Below are 7,373 nucleotides of genomic sequence, written 5' to 3' on the forward strand. Positions count from 1 at the left end.
TGGTGCATAAGAGCTCCCAATGAGGACTGATTTACAGCACTGAAGGGCTTTGTGGTGACAAAGGAGGGTCAGGGTCCTTCAGTGCTTTCTGTATTTTTTAGATCCCAGAAGATGATGTGGTTCTGTGATTGGAATCTCTTACACTTTTGCCATTGACATAAACAGGTCACAGTGCCTGGAAGAGCGTCTGCAGGAGTCAGAAGCAGTCTCTCTCCCCTGCCCCCCATCTTTTTTTCTAGGTCAGAGTCAGATTTTATCGAGTCAAGCTATCTAATTGAACACAAACCATGTGATGGGGCCCAAACAGAGTGCATTAAAAATGAAACAGAAGGAGCCAGGTTGGTCTCAGTGCTAGTGCTGTCACAGGGATACATTCCAGACATCCTTGAATGCAAAAAAAAAAAAAAAAAAAAAAAAAGGTTGTTGTTTTTTTTTTCTTTCTGCATTGACAAAAATCTGTCGTTCAGGAGGAGAAAAGTTGAGAATAAAACACACATACGCGCGCGCGCGCATGCACACAAATCTAGTTTCATGCTAGATGTTTCTGTTGTGAAGCAATATGTGGGCTAAATAGGAAAAGTCAGGTGAGTTAAAGTCTCGTGGCAGCCTGATTTAAACCAGGGCTACACAATCCAGAGCCCTGTCCAGATCTCAGGAAAGTGAATTGTATATAATAACACTTACAGTTTCCTAGTACTATTAGATTTGCCTTCTTACATAAATGCTTAAGTTATGATAAAAAACAGGGCCATGTCAGTTCCTTTCAGTCTCAGCACATTTGCTATTAGCATAAGAAATGCTGCTTATGGCAGAGCTAGTCGGGCTTGAAATTTCTGAATTAATGGATTTGATTTCCTCTTGAGACAAACCATCAGCCTTGCAGTAATGGAAATAGATATAGTTGGTAAAACAAATAAAAAGCTGGCATGCAGATAAAATGGGTTTCAGTTTAAAATAGTAATGTTGTAATTGAAGTGAACAATTACAGGGTTGCTCCTAGGCACAAAAGAAATACCATGAAAATGAAGTAATGTTTTTGTTAAGTATAGTCATTTCATGAAAATGTAGAGCTGCAGATGTCATTGTCTGCCAAAGGGAAAACTATACTTATTCTTCTATACAGAGATCATTTAATAACATTTGGCTAATTTTAATAATAATTGCTAATATTAACCCTATATTTCACTGGGAGTTTGAAGACAAAGGCTCTCCAACCTCCCCCCACATACACACACCCCACTCCTGTTCTCTTCCTTCCTTTGGTAGTGAGCCTAGGAGAGCAAGTTCCTGTAAAAAGCTATTGGCAATGAACTCTCAGAAATCCCCACCCCTGGCGGCAGCCCTCTCCTTTTTAATGTCTTATTTCTCTTTCTTTGTCAAGCATCTGTTATCAGAAATGGAGCCCGTTAGCTGGCAATGGGAAGTGGAGGAGGGAGTGAGAATAAAGGGGGGTGGTGGAGAGTGGGAACCCCAGGACAGGAAAGAGGGCTCTGGAATGCTCACATCTGATTCTCTTTGCAATTTTTTTTTCTTTTTCCATTTTGGTCTGTTTCAACTTGTCTGTGAACCATATGAAATTCAGAACAGAAACTTCCATTTTTAGAACTCGAAATCTTTTCATGTTCATGTTCGTATACACACTAACAGAGGCAGCCAAGGCCACAGGATGTCACCAGAAACATAAGTGTTTCATCGACTCTGAAAAGACAGTGACACAAATACACTTTAACAAAATGCTCAGCTGGGTCTCAGCCCAGCCACCCTCCCTGCCTTCTCCTCCTCCTTTTTATTGCATTGCAGTGAAAGGCTTGCAGTGCGTTTCCTCCTCAGGTTGTAGTAATTAAAACAATATTGGAGCTCTGTGAAATTTTATTTGGAAATGCACTGTGCTTTGTTCCTCCAAGGCTGACTGGAGCACACAGACTGTTTGGTGTCTCTTTATCCAAGGGAAGTGCTGTCTCCTGAGGTTGGTAATTTTTTTTTTTTTTTCTGTCTCAACATTGAAGAAGCCACAGAGGAGCCAGACAATGAAAGGCCCCCCTAACAAAGGATTGAGCTGTGACTTCTTAAGAGGAAAGGTTAAATCCACCGGCTGTGTGTCTTAGAGTGAAACCTGAGAAGGGCCTCTTCCTTTTTTACTCAGCCAGTTAGAATAATTCATTTCCTAAGGCAGCCTACCTGTGACAGTCACAGGTGACCTCCCCGCCTGCCAAGCTCGGATGATTTCCCCTTCCCCGTTGCCCAAGTACAACTCCTGCCAGAAGACAAATGTACTGCAAGCCGGAGACATATCTGTAGTGCAGAGGAAAAGCAGTCTGTCTACATATGTCATTTTAAAGCCTTGCGCAGAGATTTTACTGCTTTCTTCACACTCTCACACTTACATAAATACACCCACACAGTACGGGCAAGCTCCCCAGACTCCCAAACGTTTCCCTTCCATTAGGAGACATTTTAAAACAAATTAGCACCCTCCCCAAAAGCCTATTGGCCTAAATGTGTTTATTACTTTGTTTGCTGTTTTAAAAACTCCTAATGGCCTCCAACAAGACTGGGGAGTTCCTGCAGAATTCAGCACACAGTTGGTCTAGTGAGGAACATACACATCTGACAAAGACTTACATCTTTTTTTTTTTCCTCTTGACACAGTGGCTGGTGACACATAAATGTACTTTTTTCTTTTGACAGAGTAATAAAAATCTCATTATCTCTGAATAGGCAGCAATTTCGTTATCTAATCTTTTTACCAAAAGGTTAGTTAATTAATCAGAAACAAATCCTGATTATTATTTCAATAGAATTAGAAAGACAAATCACCAGAGTGCAGCTAAATAGGGCTGGCCTGCGGTTTCACCTGCTCATTGCCATGCAGGCCCCGTGGCTGTCAGGGCTCCTCCAGGCAGACAGCCTTCGGAGCGGCAGCCAGCAGATGGCTGCTCCGAGCGGCCAGCCTGCCTCTGTGCTAATGCCTGTGATCCCATTACCTCACTGAATCCGTTACCAGGGTAACTGTTAAATTGCTGTGAAAGGCATGGTAATAAAGTAACCTGTCACATTGGCAATAAAAGGAGCAGAATTTTCCTGTTCACTGAACTTTGCAGCTCATCAATACTCACTTGATGGAGAAATTCACCACTACTCCCGGGTCAGCCACAGGAATCCTTCCATAAGGCTTCTGAAATGCAAACGAAAGTTCATGTAAACACAGGGAAGATAGATTTAAAAGCTGCATTCTTAGCTGCGTGGAGCAAATGCTCATCTCTTTCCTGGGGAAGGGTTATGGGAGCTGGAAAAACATCACATTTCCCTTTTGTTGTTGTTGTTGTTATTTTTAATTTAAAGCATGCTAGATAAAAATAACCTTTGCTAGTGAAAGACAGCTGTGATAAACTCAAGACTGGGAAAACAAAGCCCAAGGAATATGAAAAAAAAAAATATATATATATATACACACACACACACAAAAAAAAACCCTTGTTCCTAAAATCTGCCATTTTTTTTTTCAGATCCTACTCAATGGCTCTTTTCATTCAAGGGTCTTGGTAGTTAAAGGAAGATTTGGATTTGAGCATTAAAAAAAAGGAAGAGGAGGAAGAGGAGGAAGATGAGGAAGAGGAGGAGGAAGAGGAGGAAAGCCTTAGTGTTTACAAGCCCTAGGAGTTGAAAACAACAAGCCCCCTCCCTTCTCCACCCCACAGGCCCCATCAATCCTAACTGGAGAGACTAACTCTGTGGCTGTATGGTATGGCTCTACCTACCACCAAACCCACCCTCTATAAATCCACCTCATGGGTTTTTGTGTCACGGATTCTAGCAGTGATGTCACCACATTACAGATCTGCTTCAATTAGTTGAGGTTCTTTGAGGTAAGGCATGAGAATAGCCAAACACACTCAGCATTAAATTAAAGAATAAGGAATAAGTAGAAAACCCCATTTACCTCAATTACATTTTGCAGCCTATGGACATGCATGCAAAGTGGGGTATATCTATCTAACCCTCATTATTAGGCATTTGCAGACTTCACGCGTTTGGCTCCATTTGGTGCCGTTTTTAATTAGGTGGTGTTAACCTTAGGATACTTTGGAGCTTGCCTATGGAAATAACTTTGGGCATGTTCATTTTTTCCTTTCCTCCCTTTGATTTGCAAGTGCTTACAGCTTGTTATTAAAAAACTGACAATGTTTCTTTGACCAGTTGGCAGCAGACATGAACCAAATCTCTAGTGGTAGTTGCAACCCATGTAAAGAAATGCCTCCGAGCAGGTATCATCCTCATTACAGAGTACTCAGCATGGGATTACTGCAGAGCCTCACTGCCTGGCCTCACCAGATAGGGTCCTAGATGGGCATCTTTGACACAATGATGTGTTTACAAATGATGTGACAATGTGCTATACATGGAAAAGTGAATGAGTTCTCAGTTCAAATCAGGAAAGTGAAGGTTATGCCTTCATGATATCCAAATTTGTTTGAAAATTGAAAATATTTTCTATTTTGTTGAAAGCAATGATCAAATATGAAGTCACAACACACACATATACTTAAAATGTGCATTTTAAGATATGTATTTTATTGCTGGTATTTAAAGCACTTCTTATTACAGAGTCAACTACTTTTGAACAATTCTCAGTCGCTGATGGTATGCTCTCATCTCTGTGAAGGATTTTCATGGTATCAGGGCAGAACTAAGTCTTTTTCTATACCAGCGATTATGCAATTAAATGTAGAGAAGTAGAAGCTAGTATAAATAATCACCAAAAGTGAGCTAGATCTTTAAATCAGGGGCTTTAAACACCAGTGAGGCCAAGTGAGTTAACATAAATGTGTGAAGAGAATTGGAAGTGAGAAAATGGGAAAGGGCAGCCCTGTGTCCCACTGGATAGTCCATTGTCTCTAAAGGGGGCACTATTTTAACTACCATCTAATCTACTCTTTTTATACAGTTATGGGGTGTCTACTATCGTAAGGTCTGTTGACTATTCAATAGTCTCAAACGAGAATTTTATTAGAATTTTTAACTTTTAAAATCCAATTATATCAGCTTCCTGGGGCTGTCATAAGAAAGTGCCACAGCCTAGGCAGCTGAAACAACAGAAACTTATTGTCTCATAACTCTGGAGACTGGAAGTATTGTATTAGCATCATTCAAAAGTTCAAGTCCATGCTCTTGTCTGAGAATGAATGAAAATTCTTTCAGATCTAATTGTTGGAAGGCCTGGTTTCTCCCAAGGCCTCTCTCTGTGGCTGGTAAAGGTCTATCTTTTCCCTCCACCTTCACATGGTCTTTCTTCTGTGTCTTTTCCCTAATTTCCTCTTGGTAAAGGGTACCAATTATATGAATGGACTTATCATAACTTAATTGCTTCTTTAAAGACTCTTCCTCCAAATACAGTTACATTCCAAGGTCCTGAGACTTAAACTTTCTTATGAATTTGGAGGGGGGCACAATTCAGTCCATTAACAACAGCGAAGGCCACATAAACTTTTGTTCCAAGATGAGTCTTGGCAATGCTAATAATTATCCTATTACTACAGTATGAAAGGCATAGTTGTGGGTTTTTAATATTTCAGAAATATGTATTGTGGTTATTCATATTTCACAGATGATACTTTGCTATGGTTTGAATATGATTTGTCTCTTCTGAAACTCAATTGGAGTTTAATTCCTATTGTGAGGTAGAGAATAGAAACTTAATCTGACTGTCGTATTCAGAGTTTGGGCTCTTGGGAGGTGATTAGGACTAGATGAATTTAGTAGGGTGGAGTCCTATGATTGAATGCTGGTAGCTTTAGAAGGAGAGAGGGAGAGAGAAAGAGAGAGAGAGAGAGACAGACAGACTGACCGACACATGGGCTCCCTATTTCTTGCCATGTAATGTCCTAAGCATCTTTGGACTTTGTCAGTAAGAATAAATCTGTGTCAGAAGATTTATTTTGTCAAAATAAATTGATTTTCAACTTTCTCTCTCAGTCTTTAGTATTAACAACAGAAAATTAACTAATACACAAAATTGGTTCCAAAAAGTGGGGCTGTTGCTAATAATAAATACTCAAAAATGTGCAAGAGGTTTTGGAACTGGATAATAGGGAGAGATTAAAATAGTTTAAAGAAACAAGCTAGAAAAATCCTGGAATGCTGTAAGCAGAATTATACAGGCAAATCTGGTGAGGTGAGGTCTCAGAAGATAAAGAAACTAGGGAAGTAATATCAGATGGAAATGAGGAGTCCTTTGGAATTTGGAATGAAGGCCCTGTTTGGTTTGCCATTGTAAAGAACTTGGATGCATTGTGTCCAAGCCCTATGGATTTAGGGAAGGTCAAATTGAAGAATGATGAACTAGTTTATTTGCAGAAGAAGTCTCTAAACAGAAAAACATTTGTGCTACAGTTTGATATTACTGTAGCCTTTAGTCAGATTTATAGTGAGACTTGGAAGCGAAAGACACTACATTGGAAAGAGACTTTGCAGGCTGTCCATAGAAAGAGTGAAAAAGTTGTACAAGTGTGTGGCTGAGCAATTGCTTTCTGCAGAAGACATTGGCAGGAATAAAAGGGAGCCATTTTCTTTGCCATGATACAAGAGACAGAGGCTCAGAGACCATCTCAAATCTGTGATGCCTCCTCTCCCATCATAGGCTCAGAAGGACAGATTGTGTCATGAAAACCTGGGAAACCGGCCACAGGCTTGCTACCCAGGGGACACTGGGAATTCTTCTGGTTCTCTGGTGAGTGCTCTGCAGTTGCAGTCATAATTCAAGCTCTGCTGGGACACTGCTCATGTTGATGGCAGACCTTGGTGTTGTCCATATGGTATTGGTTCTATAAGCAAGCAGAATGTAAGAATTAGGGATTCATGGTGGCTTTCATCAAGATGTCAAAGAAAGCCTGGGAGATCAGAAAGAAATTTGTCTCAGGGCCAGAGCCCCAACAGAGAGCTCCAAGTGAGATGATGCCTATTGGAGTTGCAAAAGTGCAGCCTGACAAGGTAACCAGCAACATGCAATGCTTGCCAGGGGAAACTGCGAGAAGCATGCAAAGCCAGCCCAAGAAAATAATCATGTGACCTGTGACCGCCAAAGACCTAGGAGTAAAGTTGCTGTATCCTTGAAGTTTACCTGCCATTGCAGTGTGCTAGAGATGATGGATTTGAAGACCTAAAATTTCCACTTGCCATTTCTCCCTTTGGAATAGGACTGTTTACCCTGTGCCTGTCCTTCCAATGTATCTTGGAAGTATATGACTTGTTTTTTGCTTTCTTCACAGGGATTCACAGCTGAAAGAATTTGCATCCATTCTCAGACAAGACCATGGACTTAAACTTTTGAATGATGCTAATACAGTTTAAGACCTTGGATTTATGGGACTATAATG

At 40.6% G+C, this 7,373-nt stretch overlaps 1 long non-coding RNA gene across 1 annotated transcript; it reads right to left on the reverse strand.

The window, feature by feature from the left end:
• Positions 1–1,539: 1,539 nt before the first annotated feature.
• Positions 1,540–3,290, reverse strand: LOC308651018. Its single transcript, XR_014022464.1, has 3 exons — positions 3,117–3,290; positions 2,179–2,292; positions 1,540–1,698 (listed from the first exon to the last, which is right to left on the reverse strand). It is a non-coding gene; the product is annotated as an uncharacterized lncRNA (long non-coding RNA).
• Positions 3,291–7,373: the final 4,083 nt, after the last annotated feature.

Source organism: Spermophilus citellus (genome assembly GCF_964194105.1).
Source record: "Spermophilus citellus genome assembly, chromosome: 1".
NCBI lineage: Eukaryota > Metazoa > Chordata > Mammalia > Rodentia > Sciuridae > Spermophilus > Spermophilus citellus.